Source organism: Crocuta crocuta, unplaced genomic scaffold, assembly GCF_008692635.1.
Source record: "Crocuta crocuta isolate KB4526 unplaced genomic scaffold, BGI_CrCroc_1.0 scaffold113, whole genome shotgun sequence".
Lineage (NCBI taxonomy): Eukaryota > Metazoa > Chordata > Mammalia > Carnivora > Hyaenidae > Crocuta > Crocuta crocuta.
In genome coordinates, this window is record NW_027530368.1 from 389,465 (window position 1) to 410,293 (window position 20,829).

The 20,829-nt window shown below is 47.1% G+C and overlaps 1 protein-coding gene across 5 annotated transcripts in view; it reads left to right on the plus strand.

The window, feature by feature from the left end:
- The window catches only part of EVA1A (eva-1 homolog A, regulator of programmed cell death), a 59,739-nt gene that overhangs the window by 12,493 nt on the left and 26,417 nt on the right, over positions 1 to 20,829 (plus strand). For 2 of the 5 annotated variants that reach the window (XM_077766171.1, XM_077766175.1), the window contains exon 1: positions 747 to 1,030. The exons of 1 other annotated variant lie outside the window; for it this stretch is intronic. The gene's annotated coding sequence lies outside the window, so the exon portion shown is untranslated. Of the gene's footprint in view, positions 1 to 161; positions 359 to 496; positions 645 to 746; positions 1,031 to 20,829 lie in introns of those variants that run through there. 2 more of the 5 variants (XM_077766172.1, XM_077766173.1) reach the window with 2 other exon arrangements.

A 20,829-nucleotide genomic window follows, 5' to 3' on the forward strand; every position in this document is an offset into this window, starting at 1 on the left:
CACTCCGCACTCTGCCATGTTCTTTGCTAGACTGTCTCCTGGTGGGGCTTTCTCATTCCTCCTAGCCTCTGACCACAGCATCCCTAGACCGCCTCTCTGCTTGTGCTAGTGACTTAGGACGATTGTCCAGGAACAACATGCCCTTCTGATTCATTTCTGCGTTGCCAGCGCCCAGCTCAACGCCTATCAGGCTCTGCATAAATAGTTGCTGAATTTAACAAACAGAACCTCAACTCTGAATAAGCAAGGCCAAACAAAAACCTCAGCGCTCTCCTGATTAAAATGAACATTCCTTCGAGATTATGCATCAGGCTTTAAACTTCCCTAAGGGGGAAAAAAGTTGATCAAATTTAACAAAGTAAGTACTTATATCCTGTCTGGGTTGGGTGGTTTAATAGGGGCTCAAGGCAGGCGACGGGACAGGAATGAGAGGATGGATGCTGGCAAGAGCTTGGAGGTCTGCTTTCAAATCTGGACTCATCCCAGCAGGGGGAAAGGCTAGAGCTCTGGGACAGGGTGCGGACGGCGGATGGGGAACCCTCCGCGGCCCTGGAGAGGATCGGAAGCTTGGAGAGGCAGGCAGGAGTTGGGGAACGTGAACTAACTTGGCGTGGAGGGAGGCGCCGCTCGCCGCAGCCGTTCAGGTTTCGCGTCTTTCCAGCGCCCACATGGGCCGCTGGCTTGGGGAAGGGGGCGGGGGAGAGGGAGGGCAGGTCCGGAGCCGAGGGGGTGGAGGAGGGGGGAGACCGAAGGAAATGAGACAACCTTTTCCTCCCACTGACTCGGGTTCCTCCAGCGTCTGCGGGGCTCGGTGCGGCCGCCCGCGAGCGCCGAGGCCAGGACCCCGCACCCCGTGCCAGCCCTGGCGGCTCCTCCACTGGGATTTCTTTCCGAGGCGTCAGCGCCGGCCCAAGCCCGGGGCACCGCTTTGCCGCTTCCTCCCCTCGGTGATCGGCTCCGGGTCCCCCGGCTCTGCTCCGCGCGCCCCGAGCGCAGCCCCCGGAAGTGTGCGCCCGCGGCCGGGGCTAAGGTAAGCGGCGCGGGAGAGCGCGCCCCGGGAGCAGGGGCGCCAGGCATCCTCAGCGGGCCCGGGCGTCCCCCGAGCGCCCCCTCTTCGGAAGCACCCAGAGCACTTCTGACCTGAAGCCGCTCCTTTGTTCCTGACCCCCTGCCCAGGTGTTGTAGGCTGGGTCCCCAAGGGAACTCTGTTTCCTAGGGCTTTCTTTTTTGCTTCCTCTTCCAATTTTCCTGTTGCTTCCCCCGCCCCCAGCTTCTTTTTCTCGATCGCCAAACTCTCAGCTCTCTGCCTCTGCAGCCTGGCTTCGGAGAGCGGGTCCTTCCTTCCCAAATCTCGGCGCTTGTCTCCTCCTCCGTCTCCGGGAGCACGGGGTGACCTGGCCCAATCTCGGCAGCGACTGGCTTTGACCCCGGGCCTGCCGGGTGCGGACCTGTCCAAAATTTCTGTGGCGCATGTTGAACTCACTGATCTCACCCCTTTTGGAGGCACCCAGTTCGCCGTGCGCTTTTGGGGACCCCCTGGGCCCAGGAATCAGAGCCGACTGGGGGGTGGAAAGGCCGGTGGCGCCCCCTAAAGCCTCAGTGGGACGCTCTGCGGGTGGAGAAGGGCGCAGTTGGCTCCTTGCGGCTCTGTCCGGTTCCCCATGATTTTAAGGAATGAGGGGAGCACTGGTTCCCAGATGCAAGTGAGGCGTGGAGGTAATGAGGATAGCTCTAAAGGAGAGAAGGGCCAACCACATCGTGCTAGCTTGCCATTTTGCTCTTTTTAACTGCCTGAGTCGTCACATCAAGCCACTGAGTAGGGACTCCTACCCCTATTTTGCAAACGGGCAAAATGAGACGCAGAGAGGTCCAGGGCCACAGAGCCGGGAAGGGGCCCAGCCAGGATTTGGGTACCAGTTGGTTTATAGCACATACCTCACATCCAACCCTATACAGGGTTCCTCTATCCGGAGTGAGCAGGACCCCATCACCTCCCGCCGGCTCACACCATGGAGGATCAGACTTTTTCGTTTTTGAGCAAATTGTATCTTGATGATTTATTTAGTCCCTACTCTCCTGGAAGTTCAGTGGCAAGCCTTGACGTTTCACCTTTGACCCTCACTCTTTCAACTGCTAATCATCATCCAGTCTCTCCAAAAATATATAATTCTGCCCCAGAAGGCTGGCTTGAGTCCCTTTCCGGAGAGGCAGTTAGCTCAGTGGCTGGAGCCTTTGGATCCTGGCTGGGGCCTTTCCTGTATCTTTCTGCGGCTGGAGCTCCTGTCTGTAAAGTAGGGATGGGAGGTTTAAAGCAGTTGTTCTCAACTGGAGTTTCCATTTTTGCCTCTCCAGTGACATCTGGCAATGTCTGGAAACATTTTTGGCTGTCAACATGTAAGTGGGAGAGGATGCTATTCATCTGGTGGGCAGAGGCCAGGCATGCTGTTAAATAGCCTGCGATGCACAGACACCCCCCACAGCAAAGAATGATCCAGCCCCAAATGGCAGTAGTGCTGAGGCTGAGAAACCCTGGTGTAATGTATCAGTTCATGAAAAGTGCTATTATTCCCAGCTCTCATCCTCTTATCTGCTCCAATTTGGCCGATTATACCAGTCTCTGTCCCCAAATCTCCTCATGCTCCAGTGCCAGAATTCTATTGTTAAAACCACAGCAGGCCATGCTACTATACTATTTCAATACGCTTGTCAGCTCCCCAGTGCTAACAGAAGGAATGGGAATCTGCACATGTTTTACCAGCACCAAAGGTAGATCCTGTGCCTATTAAAGTTTGAGAATCGCTATCTTTCAGAGTAACATCTTATCTCCAACACTGGTTCACCTGGCTGATCGCAGTAAAGCCTCAACTTACCTTCCCAGCCTCACCTTTTTCCACATCTTCAGACACCTGCCTTGCCACCCAGTTTACTGCTTTGGTATTCTAGGTCCCGACTTTTTGGAATGCCCTTCCTCCTCGACAAATTCCTCATCATTCTCTGAGACTAAAGCTCAAGTCCCCTGCCGTGTGAAACATTCTTCAGTTCTGTAGCAGTTCTGTTGCTCACAGCTGCCCCCTCCTCTACCTTTTTCTTTCAATATATCTTTCCTATAGTGTTTACAATAGGGATCCCTTTTCACCCCCACACTGGTCTCTATGTACCGAGAACTAGCACAGTGCTGTACTCGCGGTGGTTAAGCTTGCAGGCTTGGGAGTCAGGCTGCCAGCGTTCAAATCCCAACTCTGCCACTTATTAGCTCTGTGACCTTGACCTTGATTAAGTTGACTCAGTCTCTCAAAGCCTTATTGGTAAAAGAGGAAGAAATAGTCTATCTTCTCTGCAGACTGGTGCAACTAACTAATGAGATAATAATTGTTCATCTTAATACTGACAGCCACCTCCCATGCCAGGACATGGTTCAAGTTTAGCATTTTATGTTTTTACTCATTTAATCCTCATAACATCCCTTTAAAGTTAGAACTGGTATTGCCCTGTTTTCCAGACAAAGAAATGGTAGGCAGAGAGAGGCTAAGGAGTTTGCCCAAAGTTACACAGCTAATGAGCGGCAGGGCCAGGATTCACACAGACAACTAGACTCTTGGCAGGTAGAGGGCTTATATGTGGTCCTCCATATATAGTAAGTGCTCAGTAAACATGAGCTGGGGTGAGTTGTGTGCATTAATAAGAGCCAAAGTCCACTGTCTTTTTTTACCCATACCACACCTGTGATCTAAGATTGTGGCATTAGTTTTTTGCAACTCTTGTTCCTTTCCTCTCCTTCTTGCCCAGAAGCCATCCTTAGAGAGACAGGACACTGGGGTCAGTCCTCAGTCATAGTACAGGGTCAGCATCAGTGAACTTGATGCTAAATGGCGCCGTAAGTGTACCCTAAATTTAGGGTCAAAACAGCATTTACTGTTGGGGGAAGAGGGTGTGAAATCAGTACACCTGCCTGGGGAGAGAGGTGCATATTTGGGGTCAGGAACTGTCTGACTCCAGCTTTGTCCTTTGCAAGCACGTGCCCTTTGCACTGTGCTCTGAGTACATAAATACTGGTGAAGTCAATCAATGAGTGTGTGATGGATGGGTGAATGCCACCAGCTGGGTCTCCCACCTTACACTTGATCCAATGCAGAGTACACTTTCTCTCCAAATATTATAAGGACCATTTATATATTAAAGGTAAACTTGTTAAGAGAATTTAATGACCCATACAGGGTTTTGGAGAACCCTGTTTGGAATCAGTCCCTGACCTCCTAATTGAGTTATGTGTGATGTCGGATACAAGGCTTACAGCTGATCACTTCACCAACTTGGAATCTTTAACTTCCCTGAATGCAGCACCGCCTTTGAAAGCAGAACCCCTTTCTTGCTGTTCCCTTGGTCACTTGCTTTGTAGGCCAGATACCTGCACATCTGTGTATTCTGGCTTCTTCCATAGCTGACCCCCACAGCTGGGGTCCCCCTGAGTTTGCTTGTTTTGGCAAGTCAACTCCCAACTTCAGTGGGATGAGGTTACCTGGTATGTGCAAGGCCTTGTGTTTTGTTAGGGGTCACAGAAATACTCCAGTCAGGTTGCTTTTGAGGATGGAGCAGGGTGAGAACCTTCCTGTCCCTCAACTCATTAGAGACCTCTCAGGTTCTCTGGGGCACTGCCGTCCCCCTGCACCCCACACTCTTACTGCCTCCTGGCATTATCTCCTCACCTGGGTTACCAGCTGGCTGACCTGAGGAACAGATTCCCCTGGGTGCTAATGGCTGGAGTAAAAGTTGGACCCAAGATGTTTGGGGGCATCACCTGCATTTTTACTGAGGATTTTAAGGTCTGACCCAGTAGGTAAACTAGCCCAGAATAGGAATCTCAGGTCCATTACCAAGTTTTCAGCTCTCTGACATCACACCTTGGCCGCCACCTTGAGTCTTACCTCTCAACTGACCAGCAGACAGATTCTTAATGAAGCTGGTTCCTACTTGCATGTCAGATTCTAGGGAAAGACATCTCACCTGCTTAGGGTCTTAGGCTATGTTCCCTGTGAAATCTACCTCTGATGTTTGCCTCTTTGTGAAAATCTGATGCTGTAAGGGGCATTTGGTTTAGACTAAACTAGATGGCACCTTGAAGTATCAGGGTGGGTTTGGAATACACATGAGATAAGTAGCTGCTGTTGGGTGCCAGAGACACGAACATGAAGAGGACGTGGTCCTTATCATCATGGTCCTAGTTTATGATGTGTGATGGACACATGAACAGGTCATCAGAGTGTGTTAAGTGGAGTAAGGAATACGAGCAGAGAACTGGGGCTGAAAGGCACCAGCCACTAAGGAGTCAGGAGACATTTCAGAAAGAAGAGGATATTGGAGTTGGGTCTTAACGGAAAAGTAGGAGCTTGCTGGGTTTGGGGGTTACTGGTGAGCATGAGTGTGACAGACAGGAAACTGCATGTACATGGTACAAAACCAGGGAAGGGTCTGACAGATGTGAAGGTATGTGATGATGAGGACTGGTGATGGGCCTGGAGGGGTGGTGACGAACTTTTCAACACTCCATGAGCCTGTTCCTGTTTTTGTGGGAGACGATGGGGTGGACATTTTAAGCTCAGGTGTGCTGTAGCTCTTTGAACGATGGCTCTCCCTCCCATCTCTACTGGTCTGTTTCCTCCAGGGCAATGGGACCAGAGCCCAGGGGCCGTGGGAGGGACACTGTCTCCAGTAAGCAAAGAAACCGCAGTCACAAACAAAGCTGTGATGGTGGTTGTGGATTGTTTTGTTTTGTTTTCAAAGCCCTGGCTGATGAACTGTGTGGATGGCCCCTCCTGAGTCTGGGCTTTTGAACATTACCTTTGGAAGATCCAGAAGTCTGTGTGGATTGCTACACAATTGCCAGGTTTCTCTGGATTTAGAGAAGGAGGGAGCAAGGAGGAAAAGAGAGGGCCGGTGGGGGAAGATTGATCAGGTCTGATTTGCATGAAATCCAGAACGTGGCCCTTGTAGATCTACAAGGGCAGCTACGTTGCCTGGGAATTTTGTTCATGCTCCTATCCCTTCTCTTTGACCCCGAGGCCTTTTCATAAGGCTTCCACAGGTGATGGGTACATGTGCTTGCTGATCAGACCACTGATATAGGTGTTTCTGGAGGTCATTCCAAGACTTCCCTCATTTGTTTACCATTCAGTGATAAATGAGTGAATGAACACCCCAGCATGAAAGTCACATCCCGTCCCTTAGGATGCTCGGGGCCTGCATGGAGAGATAGACAAGAAAACCAACCAATGCAGCACAGTGTGCTAGTGACAGAGAAGATGTGGGTGCAGAGGAAGACTCAATCCCAGGGTCAGGGAACGGAGCAGGAGGGAAGGGTGGTCCTTTCTGAGGAACATCAGCCCTCTAGAGAAAGCGGTCCCCTGGGTGGTGGCTGGTAGGCCATTATAATAGTAGCCCCTAGGGTAGGTGCCAGAAGTCCTGTGAAGGGCTTTGCTCTCTTTCATTGCATTGCTCCTCACAACCACCTTCTGAGGTTGGTATTGGAGGAGGAATCGGGATCCCACCCACAGCCGATAGGCAGACCTGGGATCTGATCAGGCCACCAGACTCTGAGCCCTTCACCACGGCCCCACACAGTTTCAGGATGGTCATATTATCATTGAAGATGCTCTTAGGAAATCTAGTTTGCAATAAGGAAAGTACAGGCATTAGGGTTTGGTGTGTGTGGAGGGGTGAGTTGGGGGTGGGAATGGACATTTCATCTTCATTTTGCCCCTTTCCATCTCCCCTGCCTGATGTCTGAGGCCTTACCTTCTTAGGGGTTCGAGGCAGTCAGAAGCTCTCTACTCTGGGGATCAACACCTCTGTCCTCCTCCCCTCGCCTCCTCTTTGATCACCCGGGGAAGCTTGCACTTTGTCCTCTGAGGTGAGACGAGGCGGAAGTGCTGTTCAACAGAGAAGTCGCGGTAAACTTAGAAGAAAAGAAGCCTTTTGACAAAACACCTGCTGTAACTTAAGCCTCTTCCCTTTGCCCTGCGCCCTCCTGCCTGTGTCATTCAGATGGTCAGTAGCTGCAGGGAACAGATGTCAGGGGATCTTGTTTCTGCACGAGGACCCCTGATCAAAAGGGCTGCCAAAGCTGTCTTCCTCTGGACACCTCCACAAACACAGCTGACTTTTACTCCTTTAGTTTATTGGGACAAGACAGGCCCCAGCAGCCCTGGTAGAGGGTCGGAGGGCCTCTTGCTGGAATATGCTTGTGTTATTTTCCTGAAACTCCTATCCTTTGTGCCACTTGGGTGAGCCCCCTCTGACAGCAGCAACCTTCCTCACTACGGTGAGATGTGATGGGGAAGCCGTGGGTGGGCAGAATGAGCACTGCAAGAGGAGTCAGCACTGACACTTTGCTGCTGTGAAGACTTGGTCCTTTCATCTCTCATTGGGCCAGTTACGTGGGACAGGGATGGTTGACCTGGAAATTCTCCAACATTACACTCTGTTGCACATTAAAGTAGGATGCACTGTGAGGACCTCATGGAAACACGGAAAGCAATGACCTGAACATTTAGAGTCTGTAAAAGACACACATGAAATGAAGGGCGTCCCTTCCATCCTGGGGTTGGAAGCTTGTGTGCTCACAGAGACAGCTTGGTGGCTTCTGTGTGTCTGCTCAGCTCAGGCTGTAGTGTTTACTGACATCCTTTGTGCCAGGCACAGTTCTAGGGCCTGGGGACACAGAGAAGAACAAGATACTCTTGCTCAAAAATCTCAGCAATCCAGTGTGGACACAGGACACTCAGAGATAGCTTAAAGCATTTTGCTATTCATCTCTCTCATTAAAGTAAGTTCTCTGGGGGCACCGGCTCAGTCAGTTAAGCATCAGTTCTTATTTCAGCTCAGGCCATGATCTCACGGTTCATGAGATCAAGCCCCACGTTGGGCTCTGTGCTGACAGCACAGAGCCTGCTTGGGATTCTCTCTCTCCTTTTCTCTCTGCCCCTCCCCCTCTTGTGGTCTCCCCCTCCCTCCCTCTCTCTCTCTCAAATAAATAAGTACACTTGAAAAAATAAAGTAAGTTCTCTGAATGCAAGATATAGATTGCTGGAGGCTACCGTGAACTCTGGCATATAGCAGGTGCTTGATCAGTAATGGTGGTGCCACTAAAATTCTGTGCTGGAGGCAATCACTGAGTGCTGTAGGCATCCAAAGGAGGGGCGCCTACACCCATTTTGGACAGCAGGTGAATCAAAGAGGACATGCATCTAGCAGGCTGAGGTGGAGGCATGCAGGCTGCTGAGAAGAGAAGAGCGTCAGAGGCGGAGGGAGGAGGCGTGATGGCCAGGGGAGAAGGCATGATGTGCTCCAAGATAGGAAGGGGGTAGGCATGGATGGAGAGAAAGGAGGCAGATCTGTAAACAGGCAAAGTAACCACCAGGGAGAGTCTTGCTGAAGAATTGGGATTTTATTCTGTAGGCACTGGAGAGCTCTTGCAGGATTTCGCACAGAGAAGAGAGTGGATGAGAGTCTCATTGTAAAAATAGTCCCTCTGGCAATAGAGTAGATATTGGAGAGGAATAAGATAGGTGGCAGGAAGACCAGTTAGGGTAGCACTGTACTTTAAAGAGTGGAAAGAGTCTGGGGTTTGGAGTCAGGGCAATCTCCATCTATATTGTCTTTGTGTAACAGGCTATTTATTAAATGTCTCTGAGCCTCTGTCTTCTCATCTGAAAACTGGGACTCCCAATTCCTCCCTCTTGAATACATGGTGTTCAGTATTATGTATGATGAGATATATGAAATGTCTACTACTGTGATTCATCTGTAATCAGTATGTGATAATAGTGGTAAAAATTATTTTTTAGGATTATTATTTATTGTCTTCCAGGTGAGAAATACTGAGGCTCTGAGACATCGGCCATAAGGGCAGGGGATTGGGCACAAGCTCAGGAAATACTTTGGCAATAAAGTTGACGCATTTTGGTGACTGATTGTGTGCGGGAGTAAGGGGAGGGCAGAAGTCCTAAGATGACTCTGGGAGTTTGGCCTGGGCAACCGAGAGGAAGGATAGTGGGTCTATTATTCATTAGGAGACTTAATGGTGAGAAAGGGGAGGAGGTGGGGGAGGAGGGGCTTGCAGAACTTGCAGGAAAACACGGTAAGGTCAGTTATAGATGAATTATGATGGCTAATGCTTATTGAGTATATATTGTGTTCTGAATACTTTATATGTATTAATTCTCTCAATAACCATTGCCAGGGAAGACTATCACTGTACCTATTTTACAAATTAATAAATGGAGGTGCCACGGCAGCAAATCATTTACCAGAGGTCTTAGAGCAGTAAGTCATGGACTTGAGATATTAGCGCAGGCAGTCAGATCCAGGACTGTGCTACCTGTCTGTACCAGCCTGCCTTGGAGAGTGGGTGGTCTCTGAGGGAGGGGAAGGGGGGAACCTAGTGAAGATGACAGGAAGGGGGTGGGTAGAGAGGCAGGAGGAGATGAGAGACTGGAATGTGGAAGAGGAGTGTATCCAGGAGGGAGGATTCAATAACATCAAATGATGTGGAAATCCACATAAGACAAGAAGTGTAATATCCATGGATTTGGGAATTAGGGAGCTATTGATGACTTGGTGAAGAGAGTTTGGAAGATGAGGTGGGTTAAAGAACAAATGTGAAATGAGGAGGTGTTGATACCAAGTATAGGCAATTCTTTCCAGAAGCTTGGCTTTGGAAGTAACAGGAGAGAGGTTTGGGGTGGCAGGAGTGTCTCAGGGCTGGAAAGACCTGTTAGCATATATGAGGGGAGGGACGGAGTGAGGTGGGCCCCACAGAGGGGCCACAAATCCACTACACACTCTGGAAGAAGTATCTCAATGTTCATTTTCTTTTTCACACAGATTTTTAATATTTCTCCCCACATTCTGGATGGCTTCCATGTTGATGGTTAGAAATCATTAAAGAAGCCCCTGATAGGTGCTTCAGATCATTAGCTATTGTTAGGGGGAGTAGAGGAAATTTCTTTCACAATGCCCAGTGTGAAGCATCACGTGTGGTTAAATCCAGATCATATCAGAATCATGTACAATACATCATCTACTGAATTTGTCTTTGAAATATCCTCTGAGAGAGCACAGTGTGCTGGGGCCCCACAGCACACATGGGGGATTAGTGTCTGCTCTGAAGACAGGGTGGTAAGAACGGTGGATGGCACAAAGCTTGGAGAGGAAGGAAAGGGACTCAGAGCACAGTGTGGGGACAGGGAGGGACACTTGCTTTGAAATGGACACAAGACACATGACCTGAGTGGAGGGAAAGGAGATTGGGGACTAAAGTAAATCTGCAGAAGGAGACAGAGTGTTGCTTAGATTTTACAGGAAATAGAAGGCACATGGTAAAGCAATTTGCTGGAGTGACAACCCTACATTTAGAATGACCCTAGATGGCTACTGCCATTGAAGTTCTTCATAATGGAAGAGATTGACATGTCCTTATAAATGCTTTGTTACCAGGCTTAAAGAACACAGGTCCAACAGACTCTGAGATCTAGAGCCAAAGACAGTCTGTGTTTTAATACATAGGTTTCTTTTGTTGTTCAGACAAGAGACAGATACCACAGAGGGTTAAAAGCTTGACTTTAAACAAGAAATCCAGCTTTGCTTTAGTTCATGGTGCTGACATCTCGGAGGCTCAAGGCTAGAATTAGGGTTCGGCTGCCAACTTCATAAATTTGCCTTGGTTGAAATGGCATCTTTGCTCTTCTTGGATACATCTCAGAGAAATGCGCATGCCTTCACAGAGGGCCTTTATGGATGGGGCTTCCAGAGAGACGCTGTCCAGAATCAGAAAGGCCACACGGGAAATGGCCTTGGGATATTTTTTCCCCCACATGAAGCAGCAACTCAGCTAAATTATTTGCTTGATCTTGAGCTTGGATTTCAGGAAAAGTGAACAGTACATCTTTCAAGAGTCACACTTCAAGCTTGGAGGTTCCCTTGGTACTAGAGGACATGGTATGAGTGATCCAGGGAAGGATCATTTTAGCCTAACACCCTTCCCTATCCTGTCCCACCCATGTGTCTCACTCTTTGGCTGGGTATGGGTGTAATGGACAGACAGGACACTCTCCCTACGGACAGAGGGGAAAAAACTGCAGGAGCCTTGCCCATCCTTCCTCAGCAGACAAGGACTAGAGGATGTCCTTCTTCAGGAGGGTATGGGCAGGAAATTATATAGTTCAGGGCAGACATGGACTCAATGATATAATCCTACATGTGGCTTTATTCCAATTCTGCAGGGTCTGAATTTACCGATACAGCAAGGGGCCATGTACATGTTCCACACTGATTCCAAAAATGAGGGTTTGTATACGTGTTCCAAATACCCACATCAGAACCATCAGTGATGCCTATGCCCATCTGACCTTCTAGACCACAGGAGTACCTGAAGGGTCTGAAAGGCAATATCGGGCATGTTCAGAAAATAACAGCTTTGATGCCTTTGGTTCTTTCATTTGTGTTTGACTTATTAGTAAAATCATTTTATTTTTCATCTAATCGTTTGCTCATTTAACAAACTGAACTACTATGTGGCTGGCTCCAGGCTACATGATGGTGATGTGGTGGTGAATCTAACAGTCTGGTTGCTGCCTTCTTAGAGCTCACAGTTGTTAGGGGACAGACATTAAAGAGATAAAAATACAAAGAAATGCATAATTACAAACTTTGGTAAGTGCTATGCTGGGAAAGAACAGGGTGCTCCAGGAGGGATAGAGAGCCAGACAGTTCAGCATGGGGGTGTCTAGTGGTGAAGACCCATATCTAGTGTCTACAATGTCCCATTCATTGGTGGGGTATCACTTCCAAGGAAGGAGTGTCTTTGCATAGGACTGAGGGAGCAACTCTAGAAGGCTTCATAATGGAAAGAATACTGAAGAATAGGTAGAATTTTCTATAGGAAAGGGAATAGAGGTGTTCTGGATGAAGGGAGCCTGGTGTGCTTGGAGAACACTCATTCAGTGAGGATGGAGATTCAGTTGCAGGTAGGGGAGTGGCGAGAGGTGAGCTAGGAAATAGCCAAGGGCCACTAACACGGCATTGACTTTCTCTTGGAGGCAAGTCAAAGGAGGGACAGGTTAGTTACTGAGGGGAGTGTACCAAGTTACCAAGTTACCAAGGGCCCAGCAAAATGTTTCTGTGAAGGACCAGACAGTATATATTATAAGCTTTGCAGGTCATACAGTCTCTGCTACAACTTGTCAGTGGCAGAGCAGCCATAGGGCATAAGTGAATGGGCATGGCTCTGTTGCAATAAAACTTTATGTACAAAACAGACAGTGGGCTGGATTTGCCTGGGAACTGTAGTTAACCAGTCCCTGCTCTGAAATGACAATCTGGTGACTCACTGGAGGTTGGACTGGAGGATGGGGAGAGAATGGAGGCAGGGAGACCAGTTAAGAGCCATCGCTTTAATTCAGGGGAATCAAGTGGAAGATCATGGGGAGAAATGGTTTGTGACACACTCTGAGGTGAAAGTGACAGGAATACATGACCAGTTTGTTGTTTCTTTAATGCTCAGTGGATCAATTCTTCCAGTGAAGAAAAAAACATAAAACTTCAGACATTCTGTATGTGTGACTCAGAACCACACACATATCCTGGGAGGTCACCTACTGGTCACAGGACACCATGCTGGATGTATTACTTAGACTGCCTCATTGCTAAGCACAATTCTTAAGAATATTAAGTTGTATTTCCTATTTTCCAAACTGAAGCATAGAAATACTAAGTCATTTGCCCAAAGTCACATAGCTGGTACATCGTGGAGCTGACATTGAACCCTAGTCTAGTGTCAAAGCCTGTGCCATTCCTAAATGTAATCTTCTCCTCTCCTTGCAGGGTGTCGTATGAAGCCCCTCTCCCGAAGTCTCCCAGCTCCCACCTCTCCCTTCTTTCTGTCCCTGTGAAGACCCATTCTGCCCTTTAAGGCTCTCAATTAGCCTCTGGCACAGTTTAAGGACTGGAAGTGTGTTTTAACTCTGGAAAATGTTAGGTATGAGCTTATTCTTCTGTGTTTGATAGAAGATGTGCAACAAAACTCAGACCTAGGCTTACTGTTCTAACCTGATGATCTGTGCATGTTACAGTATGTAGAAGACAGTGTAGCATTAAGTTATGGATTGGGAAATCCCTGAATTCAAGTGCTTAGATTAGAATATTGTCTGACTCACTGCCTGATATAGATACCCAGGAGATGTTTGTCAGATTTAGGTAATAGTATCATATAAGGGAAAACTTGTAGGTTTAAACCTTGGAGGCCAAGGTTAGCCACTGAAAGGACAAACCTGACCAAGTGTGGTCAAGGAAATCAATTCAGTTACCATCTCCATGGGGTTGTCTACAAACCCCACTCATCATTAATTCAGTATCTGTCCAGATTCAGCTAGAGACAGTCTGCACCGAATATTTTAAACAGGGCTTTAGAGGCAGAGAAATATCCAAGAACAACTGAATTATGCCATGGATACACCAGTCCTTTTAGTGAGACCTAGTGACCAGAATTGGGTCACATGGTAAATAGAATGGCAAAGAGACCACCATGATTGACGTGGACCAATCGCATGACCCGTCATGCCTTGGGCCCCAGCAGATGGACACAAACAAAAGTGGGGCTCCTGCAGCAAGCAGGAAGGGGAAATGCCTTTTGGGGAGATAAACACAGGTGTCTGCCACAGCTGTTGATCTGCTTTTGACCACCAGCCTTATAGTTTGCCAGGACTGCCACAACCAAGTACTGCAAACCGAATGGCCTAGAACAACTGATAATTATGGGTAAAAACAGATTATAAATGTGAGACAAATTTATTGTCTCACAGTTTCTGGAGGCCAGAAAAGGTATCAACAGGGCAGGGCTCCCTCAGAAGACACCAGAGAAACATCTGTTTCAGGTTTCTTCCCGGCTTCTAGTAGCCAGGTAGCTTCCATTACCCTGACACTTCCGCTATGCTGGCTCTGGGGTCAGTGGCCACATGTGGCTACCCATTCACATGAGAGGTATCTCTCTCTCTGGTGTGCCCTGATTCACACAAAGAAAGGCCCGCTTCCTTGCCTGTAGGAAGCTGGTTCTCCTAGGACAAGCGAAACTGCCTCGATGGCCTTCTCTGTGTCTCTCTTTCCAAAGCTTCTCCCTTTCCCAATTTTAGGAGCAAGGGACATGCCATTCCTGCTACACTGATAATTCAACAATTATCTTTTTGAGCTCCAAGTTTGTACCTGGGGCTCTGCTGAAGCACATCAACTCTCATCCAGCTTATGCCTTTCTAATCAACAAGATCTGTTCTTTAATCCCTTCCTGCTAAATATATTGGGTTTCTTCTGTGTATTGAATGACATAGTGATCAAAAAAATTTTTAGCATTAAAACTCTTTAAGGGAGGGGTGCCTGCCTGGCTGAGTCATTTAAGCAACCAACTCTTGATTTTGGCTCAGGTCATGATCTCACAGTTCGTGGCATGGAGCCCCAAGTCAGGCTTCACACTGACAGTGTGGAACCTATTTGGGATTCTTTCTCTCCCTCTCTCTCTGCCCCTCTTCCACTTGTTCTCTCACTCTCAATATAAATAAACATTAAAAGAAACTCTTTACATGAAATCTTATATGGCATATCAATGAGTGAAATGGAAAATAACCTAGTATTTTGTTGTATGTGTTATTTTCTGTGATAATTCTAGCTTATAACATACAGTTAATTAATGAAAACAATGTGTCATGATGAAGATGAAAATTTAAAATGGAGGATTTGAAATGACAGGTACAGCCTCCAAACACCCTCACTATTATTAATGTGTCCCTGTGTTTTGTATTAGCACCATGGCCTTGTGAAAATTACGACTGCTAGCCATTGGTAGTGATAACACTTTTAAGCAGGATCCCTCACAGATTCAGGTTATTCTGATTAAAATGACCCAGAACCTTGAAAGAGGAATACAGGAAAAATTGCTTTTAATGTTGACTCACTAACACTATGTGAAAACTGTTTGCATTCCTTAATTACAAAGGATCTGATTGAAAGGAATAGATGAACAGGTTCTTCAACCTATTTATATCTTTGGCAGAAGCCCTTCCCCAAAACATAGTGTAACATTATGAAACATTAATTATGTTATTAAAATTATTTTCAGAAACTCCAGTGCCTGTTTCTTTCTAGTAATCCCTTAAAACCTTTAACAGAAAGAAAGAAAGAAAGAAAGAAAGAAAGAAAGAAAGAAAGAAAGAAAGAAAGAGAAAGAAAGAAAGAAAGAAAGAGGGAGGAAAGGAAAAGATTAATTTAATTTGGCAGGTGGAGTCCAAACTTCAATTGTCATTTTCACTTCATCAGCTGTGGGAAGGATGGTAACAGCATGGCCCTGCCTTGCTGAGTTGGTATTTTTAAAGCCTGCTGAGCATTCTGAGAATAAAACAAGCACTAAAGCTACCAGTGCTACACGGTGCAGCATAGTTGTGTGGTCACTCGTTACCGTACGGTTCACTCTTAGCTCTTTATGTGAGCATGCACTCCATGGTTCCCCCGAGGCTTGCCTGGCATGGCCCACATGAGCCAGGGTGGCGGTAGTGTATCTACACATCTGATTTTACAGCATGAGGAGACTTGCTGGGGTCTGAATTGTTAAAAGACATTTTTTGGCACTGCAGCTTTCCTAATTCATTACATGTGTTCAAACATATGCATGGTTTTGTCAGGAGAACCTGTATTCCGAAGTGGGCATGAGTGTATTAACCTGTAGCTCATGGGGTCTGCGATTGTTCACGTTTGGCCTATCACACGCTTGACTGTATCTGCTTCTGGTTTGAAAAACATTTAAAAAAATGTAATTTGATTCAAATATTTGTAGAAGCTTCAAAACACAGAGGTTGGGCTCTAGTGTGTCAGGGTAAGGTGTAAGACAGCTGTGGCTTCAGGGAAGCCGCTGAGCTGGCTGGGGAGGGCCTCCCTATTAGAAACGGAGAGACGTCTGCCCCGCTCGGGAATGTTCACCTTCCAAATGCTCAAGGCTTGTGTTGACTTGAAGTGCGCGGGCACAGCACAGGCCCTGTGTGGCTGTGGGACTAGCTCCCCCTGGCGAAGAGCCATCAGGAAGGGCTCAGGTGGAAGCTGCCTGCCCCCAAGGACAGGCGGGCAGGGTTCCTGCCAGGGAAGGCTGGTGCACCCCCTACCTAGTCTTTCTCGTTCCTGCAACTCCCCGAGGGACTGAAGGGGCCTTGCAGACTCCCTCCACTCAGGGGTTTTGTCCCACCCTTCTGACTTATCCTCTGGTTTTAATAATAATTGTAGTGAATGGAGAAGTCAGCTTGGGACCAGAAGGCCCACACAGAAGAATCAGATGACTAGGAATGCTTTTTGTTCCCATTTGTGTGTTCCTCGGTGGGGCGTTATTTCTGTGAGTTCCCCACATTTGCAGATGCCTCCAATAGACTGGACTTGGGGGAGGTGCTGCTGGTGGTGGACCAAAGCCTCTGCGTGAGCAATACTGGTTGGGAATAACATGGCCAGTGGATCGCCTTTTTTAAAGAATGGCCTTGATTAAGGATCCACTAGTCTGCCCGCATGTCCGGCCCTACTTGCAGGTATAAAGAGAAAGCCGCACAGGATTCGGTCAGTTATTCAAGCACATGTTGGTGTGGCTGACCAATAGGGCTGGAATTCTTTTCAGGTCCAGTGTGGTAGGAATGTTGTGATTCTGTCTGACCACTTCCTGCCAGTCCACATGACAGTTTCTTCTTTCTGCAACTGACACTGGCAGGCTGGTTCCCTCCAGAGTTCAGCCGTGGACCTTTCCCTCTACATTTGGTATGCTTCATCAGGAGTCCGAGCACCTGCAGTTATCACTCCAGGATCACAGCATGACTCCAGTCTTGCTTTCTTCCTTTCCAGTGGTATTCCCCCAAACTTCTTTACATTTCTGACACGCTGGACAGACTCCATGTTCCTGGGTCTTCCTACATTTCCTCTGTGAAGGTGAATATGATGTAAGGTCCCTCTTTTCAAAAAGCTTACAGCCTAGTGCAAAATATAAAGAAGCACATGCTTTTACTATGTGCGGAAGATTGGCCCACAGGGTTACAGGAGTCCAAAAGAGAGAACAATTATGTATGCAGGGGCAGATCAAAGAACGTTCTTGCAGGAGGTGATGTGATGTGGATCTTGAAGGATGGGTAGGACTCAGAAATGCAATGACATAGAGTACAAAATGTAATGTAATATACAATGAAGTACATTCAGCAGAGGGAAATCCAGAGGTAGAACTGGTTGGGAAGTATACGAAGAAGAGAGTGATTCTATTTGCTTGACATTCGGTTGTGTTGGAAGGAATTTTACTCTGTAGGAGATGATTTTAGGACAGAGGAGTGGCATTATTAGAACAATTTCCTAATGCTCAGCCTGGCACCAGTATATGATATTGGGGTGGTGGAGGAAGGAAAGAGAGGCTTTTCTGAGTTAGACAAGTGGCAGAGAGCACAGAGAGTCAGAAGGGAGAGGAGGTAGAATTTTCAGGGCAAAGGAGAGGAAGCGTTCATGATAATCCCCAGGTTTGAACCTGTGATTGGGAGGCTCAGGATATTATGAACACTGTAGAGAAAAGAGGAAATGGGTGGGTAGAGGGAATGAATTTAGGACACGCTGGGCTGGAGAGATCTCTGGCAAATCCAAGTGGAGACTCCCATTCCCCCATGTCCAACCTCAGTGTTCTCGACTCCTCTTTTAGGTCACTCTTCCCAGCCAGGACCAGCCCTGCTTTGGCACCCAGGCTTATCTGACTTGAGGCACTAAATACCAACCCCCTGATGGGCTGATGATGAGAACCTTGTTGTTTATCTCCAAACCCTCACAGGACCAGCCTTTGTTCATCTCCTTTGCAAATTCCTATTCTCTTTCTTATTTCTCACTCATATAGGCCTTCTTGGGCCAGAAGCCCCTATCCCCAGGCTGGTGCCAGGGCCCTGATATCCATGGACAGAACCCAGGAGCTGAAAGCTAACCTTTAAAGATAACTTCCTGGGTTTTCTGTTTGTCCTGTCAGCCTAGGGGACACCTTGTGGCTTCTGGCCAGTGACCATTTTTAAGGCCCATAGGACTGGCTCAACTCTGCTGTCTGCAAGATCCAGGCCTCAGTTCAAGTCCAACACCACACCTCACCAAGTGACTTCCAGGAGATGTGAGGTGTCCAGCAGGTGCATAGCGAGCACACTGCACCTTGCATCCACCTGGGACCTTTGATGAAAGCATCTTGCATCCCGCCTCCCTCTGTCCAGCCTGGTTATCCTCCCACACCTGGACATCTGACCTTAATGCCACATGGAGGTGTCTGCGCTGCTGGTGCTGATGTTTCCTGTCTTGGTTGTTTCTGCCTCTGGTTGCACCTGGGCTCTGTGCGGTGCTGTCATCCCGTTCCATGGAAGCTTCCTTTGTGTTTGTAGTTTGGGGCCTGCAGAAATAAATTGAAACCGGGGAGTGAGCTGGGAGCATCCAGAGTCTCTGTGACTGATTTAGTCAAGCATCTTCAGTCACTTTCCTCTCATTCTGAAGACTTCACATAATTAAAACCATTCCTGGCCAACACTAAATAAATTTTGCACATGCTGCTTGAATTACTGTGCAGTCTTACCCCAGTGTGGCTTTCTACGAGATTAATATTTCACTGAAACTATTCCTCTGGGTAGGCAGAAGCCAGCAGCTGTGGAAATTCAACATTTGCTTTATACAATGAAACTTTAGGACAGGGCTGCTTTTCACATTTCTAGGATATGTAGCTCATTTGGAAAAAAAAAAAAAGCATTCTTGGCAGAGTCCATGTGGCATGAGCCAGATATCCCAGCTTGTGTTGCTATATATTTAGATATAAAGTGATGAGAAAATGTGCTTCTAAATGCTTATCATATAATACTCGTGCATAAAAATTGGAATTGCTATTTATTGAGCACCTACTATGTACCATGCATTTACATGCTCTGTATCTTCACAAACACCCAGAAGTGCACCAGACCTGGGCCTATTTGTCTTCTGATCCCTGTTCTGTCTTGGACAGCAGGAGCCAAACTGCAGGCTGCCTTTCTCAGCCTCAAGGATGCTCTGGCTTCCTTCTGGGTTTGGCCCATGGAGGTACCACTGGGCCGTTAGAGGGTAGAGGAAAGAAGGAAGCCAGTATTTCCTCCCTCCCTCTCTTCCTGAAGCACCTCCTCTAGTAGTGGCCGCATTTCTGTGATTCCAAATTCCTCCCGGTGACCCTGGCTCTTGGGCGACACTGCCTCCTCACTTTGTCCCTTCAACTGTCTGCTGCCCATTGTTGATCTCTTGATTGCCTCATGGTCCCACCCCATACAACCTTCCTCCAACAAATTTCATCTTTTAAAACTCAGGTCAATTTGAGAGGTGCCTCGGAGGCTCAGTTGACTAAGTGTCCAACTCTTGATGTCAGCCTAGGTCATGATTTCACAGTTCATGAGTTCAAGCCCCACATCGGGCTCCTTGCTGATAATGTGGGGTCTGCTTGGGATTCTCTTTCTCCCTCTCTCTCACTCAAAATAAATAAACTTTAAAAGTCATGTCAATTTCAGAAGTTCTTTAAACCCTCCACTTTGTCGTCTCTTATGTCAGGCTTCACACTTCAACCTCTCACCTTCCACCTGCATTTCTACCTTTATTACTGCAATCAATTACCTGCATTAAATTATTTCTGTTGCAAATACTTGAAACAGTTTCTGTTTCTCTGCTTAGATGCTGACTGATGGATTAAGATAGGAATCAGCCTCATTTTAATAAGGTCAATTAACTTGCCCAGTCTTAAAGACAGGGGATGGTGGAGCTCAGGTTTAAATTCAGGCCTGATCAGTCCTGAAGCTTATGAGGTTTCCCCTACATTAGCCTGTGTTCTGCTCATTGGTGCTGCATGAACCAAGTCTAATATCTCCTGCCTAATCCATTCACATTCTGGAAGAAGGAAACTCTTACCATCTCCTTCTCCAAGATTTCCCCAGATGAAATTCTTTTCCCTCCAACTGTTGCTCATAAGAAAGAATTTTGAATTTCCCCTGATATCTTGGTTGAGTCTTTTGGATTCATGCTTCTTAAACTTTAACGTGAAAATTATGATTCAGGATGACTCTGGAGACAGTTTCAGATTTACATGTAATTGTAGGAAATAATACAGAGAGCCCCTGTTCCATTGAACCAGTTTCCCTAATGATAAAATTTTGTAAGACTGTAGTACAATGACCACATCCACCAGGATGTTGACATTGATACAGTAAAAAATGCAGAACATTCCCATCACCACAAGCCTACCCCTGTTGCCCTTTTATAGCTACACTCACCTCCCTTCTGACCTCACCACCTCCTTAGCCCCTGAAACCACTAATTCATTCCCCATTTCTGTAATTTGACACTTCAGGAATCTCATATAAGTGAAATCATACAATACGCAACTTTTTGGCATGGAGTTTTTTCACTCAGCATAATTTTTTGAATTCAAACTCAACCAGGTTGTTGTATGAGTTAACATTTTGTTTTGTTTTGTTTTTTAGTAGTATCCCATGTATGCACCATATTTTGTTTAAATATTCACTCATGGAAGAAAATTTGGGTTGTTTCCAGTTTGGGGCTATTACAAATACAGCTGCTATAAATACCTATGCGGTTTTTGTGTGAACCTAAGTCTTCATGTCTCTGAGATAAATGCTGAGGAGAAATGCAGTTGCTGGGTTGTATGTCTAATTTTTTTTTAAGAAACTACTAAGGGGGAGAAGAAGGGCGGAAATGGTGGGGGAAAGGGAGAGAGGCAAACCATGAGAGACTCTT